Here is a 26,808-nt window from a genome sequence, read left to right on the forward strand (position 1 = left end):
CAGCTGGTTGGTTGCGTCATGGCATGAGCCTCAGCCGGACTGCATTAATAGAAAGGCAGTAAATCAGCTGAGAAACAAACCCTATGGTTCAGAGCTACCCTGTTCTTTTCCCACCAGAGACAAGAGGTCAATCTGTCATCTAAGATTCCTTGTTACCACGACCTCTGAGTTCCTTACAAGGTTCCTGGAAAGTAAGGAAATCCTACTGGTCCCTGTTATCAATGAGGAACTGACAGCTCAACTTCTAATGCTGCAGAGAAACACACAGTGAGTTTTTTCACAGCTGTCTGCTAGGCTGGTTTCTTTAGGCTGGTAAATACCTTTAAAATATATTCTTTCCCTATGTAGGAAATGGAGTCATAAGCTTTTCCTTCCTCACAGTCTTTCAGTCTGTGACTAAGGATAGGGTTGAGCCCGAGACAGTGGGGTCACAGTGGAGGTGAAGTGAACATACAGGAGCAAAGCTGCAGATGCCTGGTCAGAAAACAGCAATATTACAGCTTTGGGCTACTATCATTGATATGTGTGATTGGCCAACAAAGTCAGAAGTTTTTCCTTAGTTTTGTTCTTTTGAGTTTTCTACTTTGAGTATTTCCCACACTGGAGTGCTTAGTTTTGAGTGCCCAGGTTATAGAGCAGGGTGTGTGTGTGTGCGTGTGTGTGTGTCTGTGGAGCAGAGTGAAGATACAATGAAGTCCTTGTCGTCCATCCATCATTTCTAATGTCCGTGTGGCACAATGTCTTTCTGTGGGGAGCCACCCATCTTAGCTCTGCAGCATGTGCTAAGGGCAGAATGCGGTGCTGCCCTTGAGTACAGGGACATGCGCTCAGGCGAGTTCTGAACGCTCACTGCACCAAGCATCTGTGCACAGGGGATGAATGAAGTCACCGTTTGGTCCCAGATATACTCTCTGAGTTAGGTTATTCAGGGTCCTGGTCTTTAGCATACTTTAGCTGCCAATTCCAAGGACTAACTGTCAGATACTTAAAACCCAGCTCACAATACATGACATCATGCCAAAAAATCAGAGTACTCCAAGCCTTCCTGCTGGTGCATAGTTGGCTTTCTGCTTGCTCACGTTACACAACACATCACTGAAACAAAGACAGAGCAAACACAAACTAATGTGTCGAAGAAACTGGCAGCAACACAAGTATAGGGCAAAGTTATCTACCTCCTACCTTCCCCAGAAATCAGGATCTAAGTGTGGGAAAGAGCAAAACTTTTTTTTTTTTCTTTCTTTTTGTTTAAAAAGTTTTAATTCTTTTGCTGGAATATGTCCAGTAAAGGAGTTCTTGGCATTCAATGCCTAGCTTACAGGTGTGGGTATTTGTGTGAGCGTGTGGAGCAGAGGGAAACAGTGCTCTCAGTGAGGGTGGCTACAGCACAAAACCTCCATGTCACAAAACAAATCCAAAACATGAGGGATTTTGTGGAGTGATTTCCCTATACACACATCGAGTTGCTGGTTTCTGTCCACCCACTGGTTAGGGCCATTCAACAGCTCACAAGTGGGCAAGCATAGCTGTTGCAGCCCCCTTTGCACTCCTTATGTTAGCTGCTTACAGAGTGGTAAATTAACCCGACTTTCAAGAATTTATGCAAAGGGAGCTGCCCTGTTTGTAGACCAGCCCTCCTCTTTGTGACTCCATATGATGGGTTTTGTGTTCAGGTGTTTTTCAGAGTTTAAAATCAGTTTCCTGCTTCCTGAAGATGGAAAGTATTGAGGTGTTATTTATACAGGCCATAATGTTGTGGCTCTTATTCCATCACAGAAACTCTGAACCACCTCTCCCTTTTGCAAATCAGTTTTATGCTATGGTGGGGTTGTTCATAAAACTGAACTTTAGGTAATGGGGACATTTCCTTTTTACAAGTCAATGTAAGCACCTTTTATCATCAGTGGAGGAGAAGGGTGGCCCCAAGGGGTGAAGGGGAGCTCAGAGCACCATGCAGATCAGTCCCTCTGTCAGGGAGAAGCTCTCCTGTTCTGTTTGTTAGAGGACACCTAGGGAAAATCCTCTGAGCACACACAGTGCCTCCCCCCTCCCCCCCACCTCCCCCCACCTCCCCCAGGGCCCTTCACACTAGGGCAGTAGTTTGTTTCTTCTAATTACTCTGTTTGCAAACCTGTGGAAGCTAGGATAGCTATATTTAGCTACATAAGAATTACTTTTATGGTTGCATAAAATATAATACACACATTTTGGGAGGAGTGGAGGGGAAGGCACGAGTTAATCAGCCTTCCTTCTGTGGGGGCTGTGTCCATTTCAACCCTTTTTGCTCTTCTTGGGTGAGACCCAGAGCCAAGACATGGCTCTCCCTCAGCATAAATCAACACCCTGTGAGGCTGTAGTCGATTTCAACCATTTTCAGTAGAACTGTGCAAAGCTTTTGACACTGTCCCACATGACATCTTGTGTCTAAACTTGGAGAGACATGGATTTTATAGGTGGACCACTCAGTGGATAAGGAATTGGCTGGGTGGTCACACTCAAAGAGTTGTGGTCAATGGCTCAATGTCCAAGTAGAGAATGGCGATAAGTGGCATTCTTCAGAGGTCCATACTGGCTCTGGTGCAGTTCAGCATCTTTGTTGGTGACACGGACAGTGGGATCAAGTGCACCCTCAGCAAGTCTGCCAAGGGTGTGTGGTGCAGTAAACATGCTGGAGGGAAGGAATGCCATCTAGAGGGATCTTGACAGGCTTGAAAGGTGGGCTTGTGCAAAACTCTTGAAGGCCAACAAGGACAAATGCAAGGTTCTGCACATGGATCAGGGCAAGTCCCAGTACCAAGTACAGGCTGGGCAGAGAATGGACTGAGAGCAGCCCTGAGAAGGAAGAAACCCATAGGAATAATAATATGAAATTCAAATGCATTATCTATTTCTAGTATTTTCCTCCTAGAATCTGAATGTGCATTATAAGGAAACATTACTTTCTCTCAAGGTATGAAGTGCAAAATTGACGTGAAAGGGAAAATAATTTCTCCATAAATTGTGCAAAAGAATTTGCTTGGCAGTATTAAGTGTGTGATAAAGCATCACCAAAATCACCAGAAGTTCTGCTGTTGGCTTCATCTAGTAATATGACCCTTCCTCTAACACATGGTTATCTTGCTTCATAGAAAGCACTTGAGAAAGCAGAATAGCAAAAAAGTAATTCTGTCTACTTAAACATAATCAAGCCTCAGGAAATAAGGGGAAAGTATATCTATAGGGAAGAATGCTGGTCTTGTGGGTAAGACACGAGTCTCTGACTCAGGAAATGGGTAGAGTTTTCTGTTCTGTCACAAACTTCTGACGTGAACTGATGCTGGTCCCTTAAACTCTGCTGCTTCTGTTTCTCCACAGAGGTAACAGGAGATTGGTGCACTCCTAGTATCACTTTCCCTTTAGTTGGCACTTAAAACCCTTTGACACTTTGATCTTCTAAGACTTTAGACTCCTGGTGCATCAGTAGCTGGCTGAAGTAGAAATTAGAATCCTTGTGATGGGCTTTACAAAGGGCTTTCTCTTTGTTATTAAAAAAAGTGCATTTTTTAACTTTTTATGATCAATGTCTGTTGCATAAAACAACAGAAGACAGGTAAGTTTCGTTGTATCATGCAGTGATTTAAACAGAAGTCAGTTGTACAGTCCTTAAGCTGGCTGCACCCAGTTAATTTTTAATAACATAAGTTATGAAGACATTTGTGAAGTATTTGTAAGTACCTGACTTGTGAGTACTTTGGAAAATGTCACTTAGTTACCTATGAAAGCCTGAATGGTTCTTGAGCTTTCCAGCTCCTCCCCTGGTGACAACATTTTTGTAATGAATGGAGCTTAGGGATCCCCTGCTTTGCAAAGCTGGAAAGCTCAAAGCCTGAGAACTGGCATGAAACTGGCATGAACTGATAGGAAAACAATGCAAACATTTCTGGAAATGCTTTCTCAATGCATTTTACTTCAATGAATCAGTGCTTTTGGCAACAGCAAGGCTGAGCCTTGCAAGCTAACTTTGAAGTGTTCCCAAGCTTTTGCTATGTCTCCATTCTCAGGCTTTCTTTAGGACCAATGTCTCAGATGTTTCATGGTTGACTTTTTACTCATATCTGACTTTTTGTTTGATTTTTCTCCATGAATAAGTCAGCTTCTGTTACCTGATTTGAAGAACCCAATGGTTAGGCTCTCTGCACTTTCATAGACTCAATAGCCATAAAAATGACTTAGTAAACTTCATCCTCCATCCACTAACACAGATGGCAAAAGCTTCTTTGACCACAAATACGAAAGATAAGGATGGAGAGATTCCTCTGTAATGCCCTTGCCCACTGTGAATAAAAAGGAAATACTTTTGTTGCAAGAGTCAGTCCTGAGTATTTATTTTGCTATGAACTTTGATGAATGAATTGCATTAAGCTTTCCACTGTCATGCCCAATCTGTGTGAAAGGTTAGCTTTTTAAACGTTCCTGCTCTCCTTGTTACATATTAAACCCTCATCTCTTTTATGTTGTTAGTCATGCATGCCTTCACTGTGAGAGAAGGATGGGATAGTTTCGAGGCAAAGAAATGGTTTGTTTTACTCCTCATCATCTACTCTTCACTCTTTTCCAAGAGCTGGAACATGATGACTCAAAGTTAAACCATTTTCAGAACGTTACCTCCTGCATCTTTGGAAATTTCAGAGCAGTGTGCTCTGGAGTCCAGTGATCTTTATGTTCTCCACACCCCGTGCATATTTCCTGACTCAAACGTGGTCTGAGTGATTGACCACATTTCTTGTTCCCCCTCATTTTAAGAATCAACAGTTTTCACTGTCTCTCTCTTTCTTGCCCCTGTGTAATCCTCTTGCAATAACCATATTTGATTAATCTGAACCTGATGAAAAATCTTCTTGAGATCAATCGAAATACACCCATAGTATTCAGCAAACTGTGTGGATCAGGCACATACTAGAATTGACAGGAAGCCTTCAAGGAAGTGGTGGTGGGTTTTTCTTTCCTTTTTTTTTTTTTTTTTTTTTTTTTTTTTCTTTCTCTGTAGCATGTGATGATACATTGTGGCTGAAACTTTTCTATGGCTTCCACTGGAAAAGACAGTGTAACCCCTAAACCTCCAGTCCAGGCCAACTTCCTTGTCTACCCAATTCAAAACAGGACATAAACTTGATTTTTTTCTGTCTTAGATGTGCACTCAAACCATGAGGCTTTTCTGAGATGCGTCTTTCTCAGGCGTGTTTTCAGGACTTTTCCAACTTTATTTAAATAAACATTTGTTGTACTGGAGAAATTATTCAGTGGTTAGAGTGCTCACATGTATTAGGTGAGAGTGAGGTTTAAGTTCCTGCTCTGAACTAAGTAGAGTCAGATCTTGAACCTGGAATTTCCACATCACAGGCAGGTGTTCTCACCACTGAAATGCTGTGGGGCGATTTACTGTTTTACCTATGCACGGAACATTTTTCAGTCTCCTGTGTCTCACTGCAGAGCAGGAAATCTTAGAGAAGCACACCCATCTGCATGGCTTAGATAAACTCTTTTCTCTGTAGTTCTGGTCCCTGTCTGGTGTGATACTGTTTCCATTCTGCTACTGAAATTCCCTTCTACAAAGACGCTGGGGACAAACCAGTAGAGACGATTTAAGAATGAACTTTCCCTTCATCGTCAGCAGAGCAAAGGTCCCAAAATTTCCTGGTGGAAGTCTGGCTGCAGTAACTGCCAATAATGGCATCATTTTTGAAAGATGAGAGAATCTGTTGAATCACTTTAGCATCAACTGCATCTATAGGTATATCTGTATAAGATAGCCAGCTAAGCGGTTTCAGCATCACCCTGCCTTCAAGCACTCAAGCAATCACTGAAACACATGCCACAGCAGACATCCTTGCTCAGCCTGCCCATAGCTCACATCTGGTACCACATCACTGCTCTTTGTGTGTGCAGTAGAGTGAGTTTCTGTGTATGACAGGACCTATTCACGTAACCTCTCCAATTGCCTTGAACAACAGACACTACACTTTTTCCTGAGTGATGTCTGCTCACCTGCCCTTCATCACCCTTAAATAGAAAGTTTTTAATCCCTAATGATGTTCTACCTGGTCTTTTACAAAGATCACTTACTGCAGGTGAATGGACTGATAAAATGTTGATGACAAACAGTGCCTAATTTTTCCTGTTGCTCAGGAAAGTGTGCTGGAAGATTGTTTTAGTATTTCACACTTTAATGGGATTATAATTCTTTTGAAACAACCATGATAGATATAGATATACTGGAATACTATCTAGCATTTTTCAGCTGATTTTCTAGTATATAACCCTCTGTCCACAACCTGGTACATGAACTTCATCTGGCCTTCTCTGTCTCTGTCAGTACAGGCTTTAGGTCCTGTTTCAATCTCACTGATTTTAGCTTCAGATGCCTTTGTGTTTTGTTTATTACAGGGGACTGCAAGAGGAAGGATGTTGGAATTTTTATGAGTTTTGTCCAGATTTCAGTGTTTGACTGAGCTATCTTGCTTTACTTTTGTTTGTTTATTTTCCGATCTTCAATTTCATCTTGCGAAGAACCCCTCTGGGCACATGTTACCATAATTACAAATTGCTCTTTACAGGTAGACAGTGGTCACCAAAGACCTCTGCCTCTGTCCTCACCAAAGCTGGGATGTAGCCACCATAACTCTGATGTCCCCCAACTAAGCCCCAGCCAGGGTTATCGCTGGAAAAATGATCAGAGTTTAGGTTTAGGACAAAGGTTATTTCTTCATCAAAAGAGGCCGTGTCTCAGTGCTGACACCTACTGCACACTGCCAGGTTTGCTGAAATTCATGTGAAAATTCATGTGAAAATTCCCCCTTCCCACCAGTGTGCACAGCATGGCATGTAACTGGGTCAGAGCGGGACTCAAGGGTTGGGGTCCAGAGTGGCACCATCTCACGTCACCCTAAGAAAACCTGTCCCACGAGCATGTGATGGACAGAGGAGAATGGGAAGGAGGAGGTCATGGTCTGGCCTCCTGTTCCGTGAACCATGCATCTTCAGATGCAAACTGGCTCTCCTACTGAAGCACCATAGCTCCACTGAAGCAAGCAAAGCTATGTTGCTTTACACCCATGAAGGTCATATCTCCAAAGCAAACATCTTCGGTTGGTGGGATCCCTTTTATCTCTGCATTGGGTAGGTGGTAGCCTCAGAATCAGACCAAGCACTGGTCATTGCTGTTGTCATGTAATCTTCCACAGACCAACCTGACCCAGTAAATCCCATTACACACACAGCAAGAAGACAGAGAGAAACATTTTCCACCTCCAGCCCCAGTTCATTTAGGACAGGTGTGTAACTGGGTTTTCCTTTGGTGTGGAACCAGCCTGGAAACAATTCTCATGGGTTGGAGCACCTTTTGGTAAATTCATAGCTGAAGGGGAAAAATTGGTCATAGCAATAAAGTTAAAATAATACTCCTCCAACAGGGACGTCATGCTGCCTACTTATCTCCTCACCCCAAACCACATCACATGAGTTCAGATGCATGTCAGAAGTAAGAATAGCTATAAACAGCATAATTTATGCAGGCTGGTTCACCTGAGGTCTTCAGGCCTGACTCTTGTACTAGTCTGGTAAAACTCAATAGCATCTGAACAATGATACGTGATATATCTGGTGAGAGGAGAATTAGAGGTCTGATCACTCAAATTATGTAAAAGCTTATATTCGTGTCTTAATGACAGGAAACCAAATGTGTAGGCACTTCTGTGGCTCAGGAAGTACAAAGCTCAGAAGAAGCAGCAGCAAATATACACAGGAAGGAGGACTGAAGTGGGTTCAAAGTGTGCTAGTAGAAAACAGAACTTCTATTATTTACCACTGTTTTTACTCAATGAGTCGGGGGTGGGGGGAACATTGGATATGGTGGGGGAGGGGGCACCAACCTCATTAACTCTCTTGGTCTTAATAAATTAAAACAAAGAGATCTCCTTGTCATGCTGGCTCATTTTCCAGTGCTGAAGATGTCAATCCCTGCTAAGACTCATCAGTTTGCCATTACTATCTGGGGACTCTGTGAAATTCTGTCTATTCACTGGAAATAAATATTTATGGCAGAAACAGAAAAGCCAGCCTGTGGGCTTTTAATATAACACCCACAGACTCCTAAAAGCATACCGCTGCTTAAGAAAATGGGCTGGTTTTCCACAAGAAGAAAACACCTACTGTAGAAGAGAAGTGGTCCCCTGTATTGTGGTCAAAGAGATACTGATTTATTAACTCCGTATTTTCAGATGTTTTTATCATACCACCAAGAACATTCTTTGGAGTGATATTACTTAGGCATACTGTCAGCCCCAAGGTGAATTTTGTTCCTGTAAAAGATTTGTGGCGTGCTGTTGGATATTTACATAAACATGAGAGGGCAAGAGGTTACAAGAAAGTAGAATGGCTTTAAGAAAACAAACGAACAGATACTTTCTAAAAAGCTTGTCTTTTATTAAAAAATGTGGGTTTCAGTAATCTCTCTGCTAAAGACAAATATGAGCATTGTATAGCTGAGTACAAATTTCAGTTGTTCAAATATTTTAAATAGGGTGGGATTTTTTTTTAAGTATAACTTTCAGATATTGGGCTGGATAATATACGCTTATACACTACTTAGCACAATATGTCCTGATCTTGCCATGAACATGCAACCACTGGTGTGATAAAATAATATAGATTTTCTTTAAAGTCCTACAATAGATTTTAATAGAGAAGTTTATCTCTGTTGTGGAACTTAATGAGAAAACTCATAAAATGTGGAGACATGTTATAATTCTCTATTACAGTCCCTTAGATTTTATGTCATTTTTACCAGAGACTGTTTTATTTCTTGTTTTAACTATTAATTTAACTATAGTTAAAGACTACTGGACTTCTCTATGAGGTGGACCATTTGACATTTCAGCAGTAACATCAAAAGACTTTCAGGGAAATTCACCAACGTGAATTTAACAGTTTCTGCAATTTTCAGCCGAACCAATGAGTTTCAAAGCTGCAACTGGCTTAGGTGGAGACAATACTTTACCCTGGTTTTGATACCTGAATGTCTAATTTTTTCTGAATATGAAACTCTAGAGAAGCTTTGTAAATGTGACCCCATGCAAATCAAAATCTAAGAATGTTTTCATTACGTTCTGTGAACTGAAACTGCTGAGTTTCACATCTCTAGATTTTAAACTACTAAACCGGGGAATTTTCTTGTGTCGGTAATTGAGAAAACTTGATATTTCAACTTCAGAATTATTTTTTTGACACTGTCTGTTCTTTTCTGTGCCAGTTATCAAGCCTCAAAACTCATATTTATTTGGCACTGATTTTAGGACAAAAAGCTGGGAGAACTTCTATAGAATGATAAAGTCCCAAAAAACATTGGGAAAATCTGGTCTTTTTCTCCCTCAGATCACACAGGACCAGAATGACCTGAGCTTTAATAATGGCCTTACACAGTGGAAACACTTCTGTAGTGTTTTGTCTTCAATGAGCATTTGGAAAAAAATTCATTTGACTGAAAATATTCCAGTGTCTTTTAATGTCACAGTGAAAAGTGTTCATATCACAGACCTTATGCATTTAGTGATGTTTTTTGGCTACTTTCCTTTTTTATTTCTGAGGTCATAGGGGGTAAGTAAAGTATGACTACAATTGTGAGGATTGTCCAGATTGCAGCAAAGGCAGTTCTCCTGGGGCATCATTTTCTACCTTGAACTCATGACCTTCTTTCCCCTCAAATCTCCATTTTTACTGGAATTCCTAGCCACTAGGCATAACCATTAAGGGGTAGTTAAGAACGAGTCAAATTCCTGTTTACAACCTGAGTAATTCTGATAGAAGCTCAGAAATTCTGCTCTCTGGGAATTCTAATATCTCAATATTTATTTTTGTTCCACATCAGGGTAAAACAAAACAGCAAATGGAATGTGGTATGAAACATCACCCAGTAACACTCCTGCTTGAACCAGGACAGTCACCAGCACAAGAGCAGGTCAATGGTGGCTTTGTAGCCAAGACTGGAAAAAACTCTGTTGAGAGAAGTATCTTTTGGTTTGAGATGATCAATAAGAATTGTAGTTCATGTACATTGTACTTCAGTTTTTCTTTCTTCGGTAGGCTTTATCTTCCATGACTAAGGGCTCCTGAACAGTGAAAAGATTCAGTCCAGCAGGAATGATCATCCTAAGCAGGGCAACGGGAACTCAAACAACTGACCTCAAGCACAGCGGCAAGAAAAAATATTGTGTCCTGGCCCAAATTCTTCAATTTGCTTGACAAACAGATGTCCCTCACAGTTTTTTTAAAGTATTGTGTTTTCTAATGAAACTATTTTCCATGCAAAATTCTGCACTGCACTTACTAAAAGGCCAGTGTTACCGTTGAACAATGCTTCTTCCAAATTAAAATGTTAAGAAACATTATTCTTAACACAGATTAACTAAAAAAAAACCAAACAAAAAACCAAACAACCAAAAACAACTGGGGAGGGAAACATTAAAAAAAAATCAGGTGAGCAACTAACCTATTGAAAGTCAGCAAACAGTCAAGGACAAAGGACTTTTGACTCCTACTCACAAACATTTAACTGGTCACCAAGACTGTTATTTTTATATATAATTAATGTGGGAAACTTCCTTGGAAGTACATGGTTGTTGGCAGGGCCTTGCTAGGCCAGGTAGCTCAAGTTTACTTTCCTTTCCACTTCTACTTGTTACCCTGGCTGTGGTGTCCCACAGTTTCCCATGTGAAGAGCTGTTTCAGATCCTTGTCGTATAATCTGAGAAGTGAAACCTCCATCACCTGACCCAAATACCTTGTGTGAGTTCTTCTGTTCAGATTGAGAAATAAGGCCAGGAGGAGCACATGATGATGCTCTGTTGTGGTATGTGTGTAGTAGAACAGTCCTCCTCGCTGTGCTTTGCTCCACTTTCCCACTTTTCCCTTTCATGATCTATTAGTCATCAAATCATGAGTGAAAGAAATTTCCATGTTGTGGTATTTCAGTCACCTATTACCAAAGAGAATGTGCAAATAACTCCGGTTTGCAGCACCTGTTGCTTCAAACACACATTGCAAGTTGTCAAATCAGACTCTCTCTTTTTTTTTTTTTTGGCCAAGGTTACAAACAGAGTGCAAGACTGCAAGCAAAAGTGCTGACACCATCTTCACATTTCATGGGCTAATGAGGTAGAAAATAATTGTTTGATGACACAAATTAATTAGTAGTCACCGAATTTTGAAAACAGACACCCTATATTCCTGCGATTTAATCAGGCTAGGGTGACCTCTAAGCATTTACTTTTGAAATGAAGGGGTGCAAAGCACAGGCAAGCAAAAACACTGGCAGAACTTCGATGCAGTTTTTCCATTAGTGTAATTGGCTGAGTTTATCAGGGCAGTCAGGGAAGGAGCTGACAGCCAGGGCTGCTTCTCTGCATGCAGCCAGCTCTTCATCCTGCAGAGCACCACACTGTTGCCCTAGAAGCTGCTGCTTCCCAGCGTGGCAGATAGCAAGCTTCATGTCACCTTCCTTGCCGCCCTAGCAGTATCACTGTGCAGCTGAGTCTGCAAACATGTCCATGATGCTTTGATAGGGACAGCTCAGGCTCTGTGGAAGGAGCAAGGAGTAGAGGGAAGGACAGCACAAGGACCTGCAAGAAGCCTGGACCCACAGATATTTTATGTTCCTGTACTCGGGTCACTTCCTATGTATCTAATATAGTTATTTTCCATCTGGGAGAGGAAACTGACTACTGCTTGCCCTAGGAGGGATGTAATGGACATAAAATACATAATAATGAGGTCCAAGTAATTGCTTAGGTATCTAGAAACAGCTTTGGAATAGGGAATGTCATACAGAAACCTTTACCTTGATCCAAATTCACAGTCAGCTTCCGCCCACTCTATTTTCCCTAATCACCTATTTCACTCCATGTACAATGCATTCCTGCCAGTGCAAGTCAGGTACAACTCACTGTGAATACAGGATGATTTCAGCCTTATGCAATTTCTGTTCTTCTACTAACTTTGAATTCTGTACCTGCCACCCAATAGTTTTCCTGTATTTGGGTGTGAATGCACTATCCACATCCAAAGCTGGCTAAAGTATCTGTGCATGACAGCCATCATTTTCCTCTGCTACAGAAGCACATGGCTTAGCCATGTGAGAATCCTTCTACAAGGTACCACAGAACCAGTGGGTTTGAGTGCATGCTCAGTTCCAGAAAACACTCCAGGTGGAAGCACCTTGTAGGGAAAAAAAGAGCTGAAGCATCATTTCTTTGCCTGGGGGTACAACCCTTCTGTTATGGCTCCAGGACGGGCCCAGGGTTCCTGTGAGAATGAAAAAGAAAGAACTGTGTCTGAAGTGCCAAATTTGATGTCAGGTGGAGAGTGAGTTCACCTGATGGATTTTTTTAGGTGAAATACTCTTCTACTATTAAAAGATATGTTGAAAGCATATAGATGCTTGCAGCTTTGCTGTATTTATCTGCACCATCAGGTTTCAGCATGCCTTAAATGTTGCAGCACATGATAGGGATGTAGTAGATACAAGATCTTGTCTGTGAGAGGAATCACAGGAATCGGTCTTCCATGGAGCAGAAGCTGCAAGAAGCAACACAACCGACCATCCTGCCTTCAGCCTGGCCAATTCATACACAGAGTGGTTGAAGATGAGCTTACTTTAACCATTTTCCTGAGCAAGCTTCTTGAAGCTTTTTAAAGGCATGGATGTCACTGTTGCTTTCTTGAACAAAAAATTTCTTTCAAGCCCAGCATGTGCAAGGAGTGTGTTCTGCAGGGAACAAATCTGATCTTCAAGTGTCATCCAACACGGCCTCGGCAAGTGGCTTCTACTCCTCCGAACCCTTCTTGCTCACCACAGTGGGACTTTTCACTAAGTATCTCTATGTTGGAACTGGGCACTGGTCTGTATATCGTCACACCCAGTGGAAGAATGGGGACTCTCACAGGTGTTTTAGTGCACGTATGGGCATGTTGAACATTTCAGATAATTTCTAATTAAAAATTGATGCCTGTGGGCATTGCTAGGAACTTGGAGGAGAAATCCTAGCTGCCTTTATGCCGATTTGCATAACAATGCTTACAACAGCCTTGGGCTGTAATTTTGCTTTTCAGACTCTGCATTCCCCATTCCTTCCACAATTACATGGAAACCCATTTGCCTCTTTGTTCTTTTGTGGTCCTGCCACCCTGTGAAATGACTAAAACTCCTTGCTGGCTGAAGAGCTCTGAAGAGTTGTTGAAATCAATAGTTCTGAGCATCACCAGTGGCAGCCTTGATACTGGCGGGGGGGTGGGGAACACTGTGTTCTGTCACTCATGCTCAAGGAAAGGGAAGAAAGATAAAGGGGCTGCTGGTAGCAACTGACGGGAAGCCCTTGGGCACGTTGCAGAAGGGAAGGGTGTTGTTCTGCAGGTTCATTCATGCCCTTGAGCATGAAATGCCATTTCCAAGAGCAGTTCTGTGAAGTCCTGTATCTTTTCCCCTCCACTTGGGAGGGATCAGTGCCCTTCTGACCCTGACAAGGCACAGGAAACCACTGGAGCCAAGGGTCTGACTGTCACTCCTTCCTCTCCTCCCTCCCTGTTTTGGAGCACAGACAAATGGCAAAAGGCTGGAGCAGCACCCACTAAACTATTGCCATTGGCACTTGTAACCAATACATAGGGAGCTCAGGTAGATACCCGAGACACCTGTATCCTCTCATGCTAAGAAATTAATGCAAATTCATAATCCAGCCTCAAGGAGAGTAATAAAACTGTTGCCCTAGGTCAGGCTTTTGAAATGGACCGTGCAAGGTGGGGTTTTGTAGAGGAATAGAGCAGCAGCACAGACAATGAAATGCTCAGTTAGCAGTGAGATTCTGGAACAGCATTCAGCTTGGTCTGTCTGCTTCTGATTAGTTCTTGATGGTTTATGCTCACATCCTTACAGCATCACTTCATGCATTCCCTTACGGCCTTTGTTTCCCTGAGGAATATAAGGGACTAAGTGATTCTACTGGGAGCACACTTACCAACTCAGTCCTAAAACTGCAAACATAACAATATCCATGTCAGGACAGAGGTGCAGTGTTTCCCTAAATAGGCAAACAATGTGAATGAGGTTGAAAGAGGGAGGATAATGTTTGCTGTCATACACCATAGCAAGCTGGGGTGGATGCAGCCCTGTCCCCATAGTTGTCTGCACAGCCGAAAGGATACAATGCACCACATGGTATACAAGGCTGGGCTGTCTGCTGAGTGCTGGTGAATGCTCTGGATCCCAGCTGTAAATGCACACTCAGCAGTGCCAATATGCTGTTAGCATACACCGGTATCCCTTGCTACTCAGTTATGCTGCTGCCTGGGTTTCTGCCTTATATTGCTATCGCCAACAGAGAATGAAGAAATTTTCTGGAGTAATTCAAGATTTCATGTACCTCTCTACCAAGCCTGATGTAAGTTGCAAATCTCATCCGAGAACCTGTTATTCCTGTGACATAAAGACATGCTTTATCGCTTCAGCAATCCTGTTTAAGAATAAAAACAGTGTTTTGTTCATTGCTTTCAGAAATGAAGATGTGATGGGAAACCATGACAGGTTCCTGGCAAGCCTTTATTCTTTCTAGCTTTCTTTTATGGTTCTGCTACTGCAGAGAACAGACAAGCCTCACTACTTATATATAAGGTTCACTGAGCTGCTGCCCTTCCCAGCCCCATCACTGCTGCAGCTATGCACTCAACAGCAGGACACAGAGATATCTCTTTTGTGTAACACCCACCTGCCAGACACTGCTGAGGACACAGCCATCCAATTTCATCTCAAAGGATTGTGGTGGTGTTCTCTACGCCAGGTGAGGACTGTGATGTCAGAAAGATTTTGGGATGGCAACTTCTCAATCTTTCTCTGCAGCACATGACTCTACGTGCCATGAATGCATGCCTTGTCGTGTGACTCAGTAATGGAAGATTTGCACTTTGAGGTTGGGGAAAACCGGGGGATCTGCTGCTGCAACCCTAAAATTTAACTTCAGTGAGAAAACATCCCTGCTTTTAAACTCTGGATAGAGGCTCAGGAGTCCTGTAGTCCAACTTCTCTTCTTGGCACGGCCCTAGGCTTCCTCATGAAGCCTCTCTCCGTCTCAGTTTCCACATCTACTGAACAGGAATACTATCACTTCTCCATCTCTGACTGGCACTGAGAGACAAAATGTTCTCTGAATGGAGGCTGGGGCACAATACTGAAGTTAACTTATGGGAGATTGTAGTGGGATGATGGTAAATTTTTCTTTGAAAATACTGGCTCAGGCTCTTCCTCTCTAATTTGGATCGCTGCTTGAAAGATGTCACTTCCTCTATCTTCTCCCCGGTTTTCAAGCCAGTTTTGTCAACAAGTACCTTCTCTATGAGAGCTCTGATAATCTCACCCTTGCTTGTTCATGGGATCAATGTTTCAGAATCTCGTGTCATGATTTGCAATTACTTTTTCCGGAGAAGGGGGGAAACCCCTTTCAGCCTGAAGAAGTATGTATGCAAATTCCATTGAGATGGTCTAGAATTTACCGCAAGGCCCAGAGGTGAATTTAAGTGTATATCACTTTTATTAACTTTTAGCCTGATGAAGATTTCATTGATCTAAATACTTTATTCTCATCTGTTTCTGCCTGAAAACATCAAACTGATTTTTATCTGGGCAGAAAGGAGGGTTATTGTTTTACAGCTTACTTTTTTCCTTCCGTAAAAATGCCTGCAAATTATTTTTCTTCAGAATGTGAGTATTTCTTTGCCATGTCTCAGTTAAACCCTGCTCAGTCTTCCAATAACCTTCATGAAGTTCTTTTTATCCAGTCACCTATTTAACCATGTGTTTATTTTTCTCGTGATACCCCATTGTCTTTTCATAGCTACTGTCTTGGCATGCAAGGTCTAACATAAAGCTTTTTATCGATCTGCTTCTCTCAGTGTGCCAGGTGACATCTTAAGCTAACCAGATTTCTCCTATTTTGCATTTCATCTGTGTCAGCGAAAACCAAAAATAACCTTCCTACCAACACATGCAGTTGAAGTCCCAGCTCTGTTCCTTGCTAAAGCACGTCTTCCATCTCATGTGTAATTTATTGCACCTAGTGTTTTGGAAAAACTGTCACTGAGCCATAGGAATTAATGTGAAGAGAAGGACTTCTGGTTAATGGGCTGGACTGAGGATATAGGAGAACTGGGTTCTCTCCTTTGCCTGTAATTTCTTGCATGACCTTTGGCAAGTCACTGTTAGGGACAGAGAACATGTAATTTGCGATCTGTTTGTATGGTGTCTGTTTCAACAGACCTGTGGCCTCAGCTAAGGCCCATTATGGTAGAATAACCAACAAAACAGTCCAGGGGTGCAGCTAATTAGAGGCCTGGGCAATAGTAATGCCACAAGAAAATATATAATGGTGTTTTGTTAGGCAAGGATCAGATGCTACTAAGTGGTAATGTGAAGCTTCATTTCCTTCAAGGACCGTGCTGTTTCACTGGGCAGAGAGGAAAGGGAGGTTTGAGAATGGAATGGCCTATATTACACAAAGGATCAGCCCCCCGGATCCTGTAAGCAGGGACAGATTAGTGCGTCTGTGCAACGCTGCTTTCTATGGGATGCAATCAGTTCCACTCCATCATAAGTCAAACGGTCTATGGTGTGAACTGGAGTTAACTGGAGGTTTGGTTGGCTCAAAATCAAGAATTATTTTCTACAAAAGAGAGAGGAAAACAAAAAACAAACAAACAAACAAAACCCCCAAAAGACAACAAAAAAGGGACAAGGCTTCAAAAGCAGTTTTCATTTTGCACTGAAGGTAGGAAAAAGAAAAAAAAAACCAACCACAATTTTTCCCCCCCAAATATTTATGAAAGTAAAAAACAGGACTAGGTGTAAACATTCATCAAGACATTGAGCTATGACAGCAAAGACGAAGGTGTCAGCCAAGCTTGATTTGTAGAAGGGAACTGTGGTCTCCTCCAGCTGAAATGAGTGCCCTAAGCACTGGCATGTCACTTAACATCAGTCTCTCTCTTCCTTTCTCACTTTTCCTCCTCCACCTGAACTTAACCTGTGAAACAGTTTGGCTTTAACCCTTGGAACCGTTGAGACCAAGTATATTGGCTGTACTTCTTCAGGGTGAAGGAGGACTCTGTTCTTGGCAAGGAATGTCCATGCTTTAACTCACTCTTCGTCAAGTCCTTGTCAGTCCCTGTGCCAAATGGTGAAAACTGTGAACCCCTCTTGCTGTATCTGTACTGTCAGTGTGGAGGGACAGTGCAGATTCTCTTATTAAAGAGAATAAGGCATTTCACTCTTTAATTAGGGATTGTCACAATGAAATTCATGTATGTTTTTTATCAGATCCACAATGCCTCATCTCCCTGACTTCAAAGGTATGTTTTCTTGGATACGAACAAAAAACGTGCAGTTCTTACCCTGAAACACCTGTCCAAATTAGATATGCCACAGTAAGGCAATAACTGGGAATATGCAGTTTTGAAAGGCAGATTTTGATGCTCCAGCTGTATTTCACTTTCAGTCAAAAAAGCACTCAAAACGGAGGCCTACAATTGAAACAATCTGAAAAAGGAAAGCAAACTGGAGGAACAGAAGACATCTGAGAAAAATGCCAGCCAGAGGCATCAAAAAAGTACAACGTGGTGGTGCTCTAACAAGACTAGCTGATATGTGATAGAGATTGATGGGGATAGAAATGTAATTGTAAAGCCACAGGCATCAGTAGTGAGAGGTGAAGTTTAGTACTGTACAGAAGGTGGCTAGAGTCCACTAAGGCACTTCATACTTGGTGCTGTGGTAGAAGGCAATGATCCTGGCCAGATATTTTGCCTAGAACAGAACTGTCTATAGCCAGGGAGGTGAGAGCCTGAGATGATCTAGCAATCCCCCATCTGACTTTAGTAACCCGTTTCATTAATGGGTCACTGTTATTTCAGCAAACGGAATTCTCTCCTGGGCTCACCGCTGGTTCAGACCCAACACTAGAGTGCATCTGTGGAAGGCAGAGCCCCTAGCAGACATTTGATGTGGTCAGCCTGGCTGAGTTCTGCCCATACTGCTGTGCTGACTCTAAAACATGCTAATCACCTAAAACCATTTTCCAAATACACCTTTCAGTGATTCTTTTGTGGTAGTCATGGTGATGGGTCATTTCTCTGTCCACAGTGAAAGGAACCCATTTGACCTCAACTGGGGAAGTGCCCTCCTGTATCTCTGGCGTACAGCCCAGTCAGTTCCAGAGTTATTAACAGGTGTTCCGCAGTACGTGTTTGAGATGGATCTAATTTCTCACTATCAGTCACAGCTGAACACGAAGCAGGCCATATCAGTGGGATAAGTGCTCCAGCACTACAGACACAGAGGTGACACTACAGTTTTTAGCGTTTTACTTCCTGCACTAGGAGCAAATCACTTCGGTGATCAGTGTGCTCCTCTCTCGGGAAGAGCAGCTTTGCTCTGCTCAACGCTGACACCAGCTGACTGGCGAAGGGCAGCAGCAGTGGAGTGAAGGGATGATGGGAGGGTGAGGACGGAACAGGCTTTGATGAAAAGGAGGGCAGGTTCTCCTAGAGGAGGCAAAGATCAAAACTACAAAAAGTATAAATGTGCCAGTAGGACAATACAATTTAATACATATTTTTATTGTGTTAGGGAAGACTAGTACACTCCCTCAGCATTTTCCCACTGAGTCATCCAAGAAGGGTTAGCACATCTCCCAGAACAAAACCTAGTTTTGCTCTTAAGACTTCTGAAATCCTCAGAGAAGTCATTGGTGCATTTTAAGTCATTGCTAGCACTGACATAAGTCTAAATTGCTCTGCTTTTATGGACACGGCCTCACAGGAGAGGGTTACAAGACAAGTGGAAGGAGGGTTAGATAGCCAAATACCTCAGTTAGCTGAGCAACAGATGACTGTTTTGTGGGGCACGGCAGGCAGGGCTCATAAATAAAATTAGTCACTAAGAGGATCAGTCAAGTGAATTTAAGCAGGTATTTGATAAATAAGTTAGCAAGCTTTAAGCCTATACAATTCTCTTAGTGGGCTAGGATTTCCACGCTGCCTAAAGTGGGTTTCAATCTGACCAAGAATAGCTACCTCTGAGCCTGTTGCCTAGATTTAGTGGAGAGAAATGTGTACTTCTGTAGCATAATTTATTGTATATGTGAATGTGAGATGACAAAAAACCCATCAGGTCAGACAACTCATGTCCTGGAATTTCCTATTTCTTTCCTTTGACTACCAGGAGAGCTTAGTGAGACCAGTTCAGACTCAGACTAGATTCAGCAGATCTGTAGAGAGAAACATTGGGTGCTGAGTTCCCAAAACGTGCATTCATGTCTCATTCACAGGTCTTATATGAAACCAACCCTTTTCTTGCCGTATTACTTGAACAATCATTTGCAATTGAAGAACACGAGATACACTTGCAGACTGAATCTTCTGGTTTTGTTTTGGTCGAAAGAATTGCAGATCATGTGTCCTGAGAACACTCTGCAATACTAAACCAAAGTGCAGCAACTAGAAACAATTGTAAGATTAATTTTGAAAGTACATTGCTGCTGTAAACTAAAATGCTCAGGTCTCTAAGCACAAATATTTCTCTTGTGCTACAGATGCCATATCACCTTGTCTTGTGGCTAGCACTTATTTCTGGACCTGCCATCTGACTAGCTGACTGTGTTTCTCCCTGATCCTGAGTGTTCTTTGGGCAAGGTATTTCCTTCTTCGCTCACTAAATGATCATTGATAGGAAGAAGGAAGAGCAATGCCATAAGACTATTTCAAGCAAACAGAAGAAGGAAGTCAATGTCAAGAAAAGTGTGGTGTGCTTCACCATTTTTTTTCTATGGTGACTGCTCTAAAAACAGTAAAAAAATGAATTCAGGTAGGACAAAGCATTTCAGAATGGAAAACATTTTGTTTATTTTCAGCTATTCTTTAACCTGTCAAAGCTCTCTAGGTAGACTTGAAGTAATCTTACCAATGAAATATTTATATTTTGGAGGATCCATCTCTTTTCTCATCTTTTAGTCTGCACTGTTAATTCATCAGTCCAACAAAATAGTAAATTGATGTAACTTAGTCCCTTTCAACAGCTCTTGGCTTTAAGATTAAGTAGATCACAGATGTACATTTCATTTCTTTCCTAACAAATGTGGTGACCTTTTTTAATACATGGATATGAATCAAGCCCTGTGCACAGTCCAAACCCAAGAGTTCATCAAAAGGTCCTTCACTTTCACACAGTCCTGTTGCAATTGTTTTGCCCTCACATAGCTGGAGGCCTTGTAGGAAGACATCAGTGTTGCTACCACAGAAAGTTTCCAACTGGGGCAGATCTGCTCTTGCTTTTTTAGGAATATGAAACAGGTCAGTGCCCTTTGGGTGATGAGTCCAGCTTCTTGCTATTGCAAAGAGCCACGCCGTATATCTTTCCTAATGCATTTTCCAAAGTCTTCAGATCAAGATCAAGCATAAGTTCTTTGTACTCCCTGTTATATAACATTTCTCTGAGGTCATTGTGGTTGAGAAATGGCCGACGGAGTTGACCATTAGCACTTTGAAAAAAAAAAAAAAAGATTAATTAATAGCTATTACATTCCACTTACTCTCAGTGCATCAGAAAATGAGTCTTGGAGAAGACTGCCTAATAGTAACTGGATTCTCTAAAAAGACAATCACCTTGGAGAAAAGGCACAGAGATAAAATAACACCGGAATTTCACTTCACATTATATCTAGATCCTGACTGAAGGGTCAGCTGTGCCAGAGAAACTGGAAGCGTGTGGACTGCACAGCATTCAACAAGACAGATTTGAAGACTCGGTTACTTTTACCATCCCAAACGCTGCTGGTGTACACTATAATCACTCAATGAGTGTTCCCAAGTACAAAGAGGTCCAGGAAACTTAGGCAGCTTTCTTATCTCTCTGATAAGCTCTGGCACTCTCCCCATTGCAGATGATTTCCTTGCAGACTTCTGAACATATTAAACAAAAGAGAAACGCAGCTGGTCTAACTCCAGCAAATGCACTGACACAGGAGCTTCCTCTCACTCACTCGTTGGGATATCCTGTCGGTAGTAGCCATCAGTCAGATGTTACTAAATTCAGGTCACAGTCTCGTGAAAAACAATTACAAATGTTTAATACATGATACTTCACTCGGTGTCTTCAAACATTACAGCTGTGCACACATTCGAACAGAGACTGATAGTGTTGTTGGAGAAGACGAATGTCCTGGCAGAAAGATGAAGCACCAACTGTTTAAGCTTCTGAAGTCAACTATACATTACAGTCAATTCAGCCTTTAAGGCTGCATAGTGGAATCATTCTTTTAGCAAAGTCATATTTTCCTCGCACAAGGAAAGGGGAAAAAGAAAAAGCCCTTCAATATCATCAGAGCTTCCTTATAAACCACCATGGCAATTTTTGACTGTGCTGCACACTGCAACACAGAATTAGACGCAGAGCTGAACAAACTGTCCTGGGCAGACAGCAAATTCACCAGATTTGTAACATATCTGGACTCAGTGCTACAAGTTTCAGTGAAAACCCAGAAGCTATTTTGCAGGGCATAGGATGAAGGTGGGGAAGGAAGTTTTATCCCCAAATTTGCCAGAAACCCTGAAGAATGTGTAGTCTAATTGTAGTCTCTTTTTTGGTTAAAAATAACAATTAGTCTTCACATCAAGTGGTTTATTGTAGATGTACAATGGGTTTACTTCTAGCTCCTTCAGGTATGGAGTTAGAGAGAGGAGCTATAAAACCAATTGTTTCAATTGCCTGCCACAGCCCTTCTTCTCTGTTGATGTTACTTTTAGGGAGTGGTTCTGTACTAAACAGGAAAAAGTCTGCGTAAGTATCTGGATGTATTTGTTTTTCTTTAGAAAGAAGGTTGAAGCTCTTAAAAAGGTTTATTTGGAGATAAGACCTCTAAGGATGGCAGAACAATCAAAACCTTTTCCATTCTCTCTTCCACTAAAACACCACATTTGAGCTAGTCGCATTAACTTTGGGTTTAAAAAAAACCAAAAAAACCAAAAACCAGTTCCTTCCTGACTAAGGTAGAAACACATAAAACACTGGGAGCAAGATTTATTGGCTATTTACAGACTACTTTACATTCCATTTTCTCCTGGCAAATGCAAGCAAAGTAATTGTGTTGGCATGTACATGCATGGCCTTGTTTGCAAAGGGTATGGCCACATATCCCTGTGCAGCTTGTTTGATCGGTTGGTTTATTGGTGCACCCTGGCTGTACATTTCCCCTTGTTGTACTAGAGCTGACTGATGAAAAAAATCCCAAGGCATCCCTGGAGCCTCATTTCACTGTTGTCCTGACTCAGGTGAAGCGCGTTTCAGCAACTTTTCACAAAATTAAATGTTCTGAAACTATTTCACTGCAATGTTCTGACTGTTCAGATTTATTACTACCACCCTAAAAGCTAAAATCTATGACAGAAAAGGAGGTTAAAAAGTTGAAACACTGCATTTTTATGCTTTCCTATCACATTTGAAATAAGTTGATATCACAGAAACGTCTGATCTTGTGGATCATTTTCCCATGGAATTCTCTTCTTTTGGAAAGTTTTCCATTAGTCCAAATAGCAGCAAGTTCAGTGTCCAGCTCACATACAGCAATATGTCCTTTGTATCGACATTCATATTTGCCTCTGTCTCTCTGCCTCTGTGTCTAGCTCTGTCCATTCAATAGGCATCCTAAACAAGTGGTACCCCTAAACAAGTCATTAGATAGGCAGTTAGGAGACCAAAGTTTTGGTTTTGTCACCGACTTGCCGTATAATTTTGGCTGTCACACATCGACCTCCAAACCGTTGCAAGAGCTGTTTAGTTAGACCTCAAGCTTTTCAGCATAGGACCTTTACTTTGTTGCCCAGCAGGTTGCTGGCTAATTGACGGGGACTACAGTCTTCTTTTGGCCTCTCACCACCATTACCCTACAAATAAACACGTGGATTTTGACTGGCCTTTTCCCAGCGTTTCTCTAGACTCACGCCGTTTTAAGCGTTTCATGACATTATTTACTTGATAAGCTTTTTCTTCATTTTTTCCCCATTTTGACCAGTAAGTACATCAGTCTGGCAAGTCTGTGCCGGTGTTTGTGTGGTACAGACTTCTTGCACAGGTGTCACCTCTGTGCAAATGGCAGCTCCCACATGCAGCAAGTGCTGGAGAATTACAAGGAAAGGGACTACTCTCGGCACCGATGGGATAACAGGGGCATCCTCATTCCCTGGGAAGTCATTGGGTTTTGTCCCTTGTGTGCCATCCTTGCCAACCTGCTATTTTCTCAGCCCTTCATTCAGCTTTTCTTCATTCAGCTTTTTCTGTAGATACATGTTTGACAACTTTGCTGCCACTTTTGTGCACAGAGCTGCAGAGGCAGGCACTTTCAGGTGCTCTGTAGCACTGTCTGTAGCAGTCATTGAAAAAAAGCCATACCACCCAAACGAGCCAGATGTCTGTGCTGCCAACTTCCAGGCAGCCTTTGCACAAAGGAGGGGATGCTGTTATCCCTGGGAAATCACAAGCCATTTCAGCACGAGTGCTTCTCAGACCCCTCCTGACAACCTCGCTCAACCTTGATTCCATGCCTTCCCTGCAGCAAATGCAGTGACTAGTTACATGAAGGAACAAGCAAATCTGTGAGCAGTTGAATTAATACAGCCCTGTTCCCTACTGATATGTGCCGCCTAGTTGTTTCCTCTGACATCTAGTGAAGTCTGAGCTTAGATCTTAGCTGTTCCCTGCTGCTGGGGCATTCACAACATCGCTCTTCTGGGCATAATCTGGTGTCTAATAAAGCCTGAATTAACAGAACAGACTGCTTCTCAGTTGGGTGCACACATAAGCTGCATCTATACTAATAAATTAAACAATACTGGGGAATGTTCTCAAGCACTGGAACTTGACCAACTATGCTGTTAAATTGTGAGAATATTGGCTGGCATAGTTTTGACCAGAGAAAACCAGCGCTCTTTTAAACAATTCCCAGGAACTGCTTAGGAGTTAGAAAAAGCCATGGTCTACCAAAATAGGCACCTGGACGTGGTCACCTTTTTGGGAAAGGTAATAGAGTTTAATAGTATGGAAACCGTTTGTTCTGCACCAGTTGGCTTCAGGAGCAAAGCACAGTACAAGGCATGTTTAATTCACTACTGTAGATGTAGCTATAGTTTATTTTTGCTCCACCCAGTTTTTGATTTTCGCAACACTTGTGGGAATGTAATGCCTTTGAAATGACCCCATTTTTGTAACATTGGACTGAAGCGACTGGTAGGAAAATGGGCACCCACATCCATAAGCACCTACCTACCAGCATATGCATACACCCAAACTCACATATGTGACATATGTGTGCATATATACCCATACATGTGTGTACTTAAAGACACACGTGCATTTACAAAATTGTAAATGTAATTTCTTTACTAAAAGGCTTCAAAAACTTACAAAATCTTTTCACAGCTCCTTCTAGATATGTGGTTGAGAAAGCATTTTCCAAGTCACAGGGGCAGCGTTTGACAGTATTTCAGGGGAAGTTCTGTCCTTTTATCAAGTAGGAGATTAATTTTCTTTCCTAGGATCAGCTGGACTTTTCTATTTAAGAAATTCTAAAATCAACCCAGATATTGCTGGGACACACTGAAACTCTTGGTCCCTTGACTGGTTGTGGGATGCTGGAGTCTTGTTTTGTGCTGTTTGGAGATGGAGGAGCCATTGCTGTGAATGCTTTTGGGCTAAGCACCCGTGTCAGGGTCCACAGTGGATCTAAGTGCCTGGTCTGGGTGGTACAGAGATCCCTGTCCCAGCCCTGTACATCCCTGTGCAGAGAGCCCTATGCTGTCAAGTGATTCACCAGCAGCCAAGAGCCCAGGGCAATGCCATACGCCTCGTTTAGGCTGTGCAAGTTCATACAAGGCTGTAAAAACAGCAGACCCCAAATCAGGCATGGATGCCATGCCTGTAGAAAAAGCAGAAACTTAAAGTCCCAATGAGCTTCCAAGGAAATAAGTGAGCTAAACCAGTTGAAATTCAGTGGGCCCATTTACGGTGACTAGACACCTCGCTGTATTCGCTGTATCAGGAATTGTTCTGAGAACCCTGCATGGCACGGATTGAGTTTGGAGTTTTTTGAGTTTTATGAGCTCACATTTGGTTATGTTAGTCTCTCTGAAGTCCATGAACCTGCCAAAGATCCCTCAGACGACTCATGTGCATCTAGTCACACTGCAAAACCCAGGTTTGTCTGTGGGTTTTGGGGTTCCTCAGAGCCTGCCTTGAAGATAAGCCTGAAGCAAAATGCAAGGAAAGATTTCTCAGATTTGGTTTGGATTGCTCAAACTCCTCAGGCTGCACTGAGGATTTTGTCCCTGAGCCCTTTTTCTTAAAATGAGAGGTAATAACCCTCACTGTGAATAGAGCATGATGAATTTCCCCACTTACTGTTTTTGTAAGAAAATCAAGTTTTTTAAGGCAAGTTAATGATAACCTTTCCTCTACAGCACTCAGCCCTGAAGACACCAAGCTGGAACAGATGGGTAATGCACTGGTATTTTGCAACATGTTCAGAGAAAAAGCTGCACCCAGAAATTAAAATTAGGCTTTAGGTGCCAAATAGCAGAGAAGGGTGTTTTTGTTTTTCTTTTTAAAGCATATGTTCTCGTAAGCAAGCAGAAGAGTTCCAGCAGCAGCCTGGAGGGGAGAAACACCGGCTGTCAAGCAGTTCCTCTGACATGCAAAAGCCAATGATTTACCACGTGAGCAGCACTGAGTGAACTTCCGAAGGCCTGTAGCCACTGAGTTGTTTTGCATATCTCTCACAGTGCCAAACTGCAGTTCCAGACTCTGGGTAAAACATCTGTACCCTGCCCACACAAGAGGAATGCTGTAGGTGACCCGGGATGAGGCAGATGAAGATGATTGCTCTTTTTTGCTTTGTTGCCAGGAGGCCTAGAAGTCACCTTTCTCCATTTTTTCCCTTTAGAAAGCCTTGTGTTTGGGAGATTTTTTTCTTTCTTTTGATTTGTCTATGATATCAAGCCTTATTTAAGTAGTGGATGGTTATTTCTGAGCTTTGAGTTGCTAAGCTTGGCATGTGACTGTTTCACAGAAATCCCTTTTCCCAGTCCTTGGTCAGATATCTGAATTAAACATGAATACTTTGATGCGAATTAATAAACACTGGAACAGGTCTTCATTATTTGTTCTTCTGTTCTTGAATCTTTTATGAAATGCTGTGTGGATAAGTTTATAATCTTTGTTATACAGACAAGACGTAATGTAAAATGAAGCAGATGTATTCAAAGAGAAGATCAACTTTTTCACTTTTAGGTTTTTGTAAGAACAGAATGTAAGTTGAAGCTATTTATGCTCCTTCAAAGGTCACTATTTTTCAAAGTTGATCAAAAAACAACTGGAAAAAGAACTGGTTGAGACAAACACAAGAAATTGGATTTCAAGCACCTGCATGAACTTATACAGGCTGTTTCTGCAAAAGGAAATGGTGGCAGGTACGTCTTTTGAACATAACAGCTAAAGAGCGGATAAAGGAACAGTAGTAGTTACAATTTATCAGACTTTCTGAAGGTCTCAGAAGAATCTTTGCAGGAGACTTTTCAGAGAATTGAAATAGTCATGCATGAGATGTCAGGCTCTTTCATGAATTTGGAGCTGTCAAAAAATCTGGAAACAAAGAACAATATCTTTTTCCAGTACAGCATAACATTAAGCCCTAG

At 42.0% G+C, this 26,808-nt stretch overlaps 1 long non-coding RNA gene across 1 annotated transcript in view; it reads right to left on the minus strand.

Moving 5' to 3' along the window:
* The window catches only part of LOC308060722, a 44,833-nt gene extending 18,291 nt beyond the window's left edge, over positions 1–26,542 (minus strand). Inside the window, exon 1 of the long non-coding RNA XR_013926865.1 lies at positions 1–26,542. This exon is cut by the window's left edge and continues 16,201 nt beyond it. This is a non-coding gene — a long non-coding RNA (uncharacterized lncRNA).
* Between the last annotated feature and the right edge of the window lie 266 nt (positions 26,543–26,808).

The sequence above is a fragment of the Falco punctatus genome (assembly GCF_963210335.1).
Source record: "Falco punctatus genome assembly, chromosome: 3".
In the NCBI taxonomy this organism is placed as follows: domain Eukaryota; kingdom Metazoa; phylum Chordata; class Aves; order Falconiformes; family Falconidae; genus Falco; species Falco punctatus.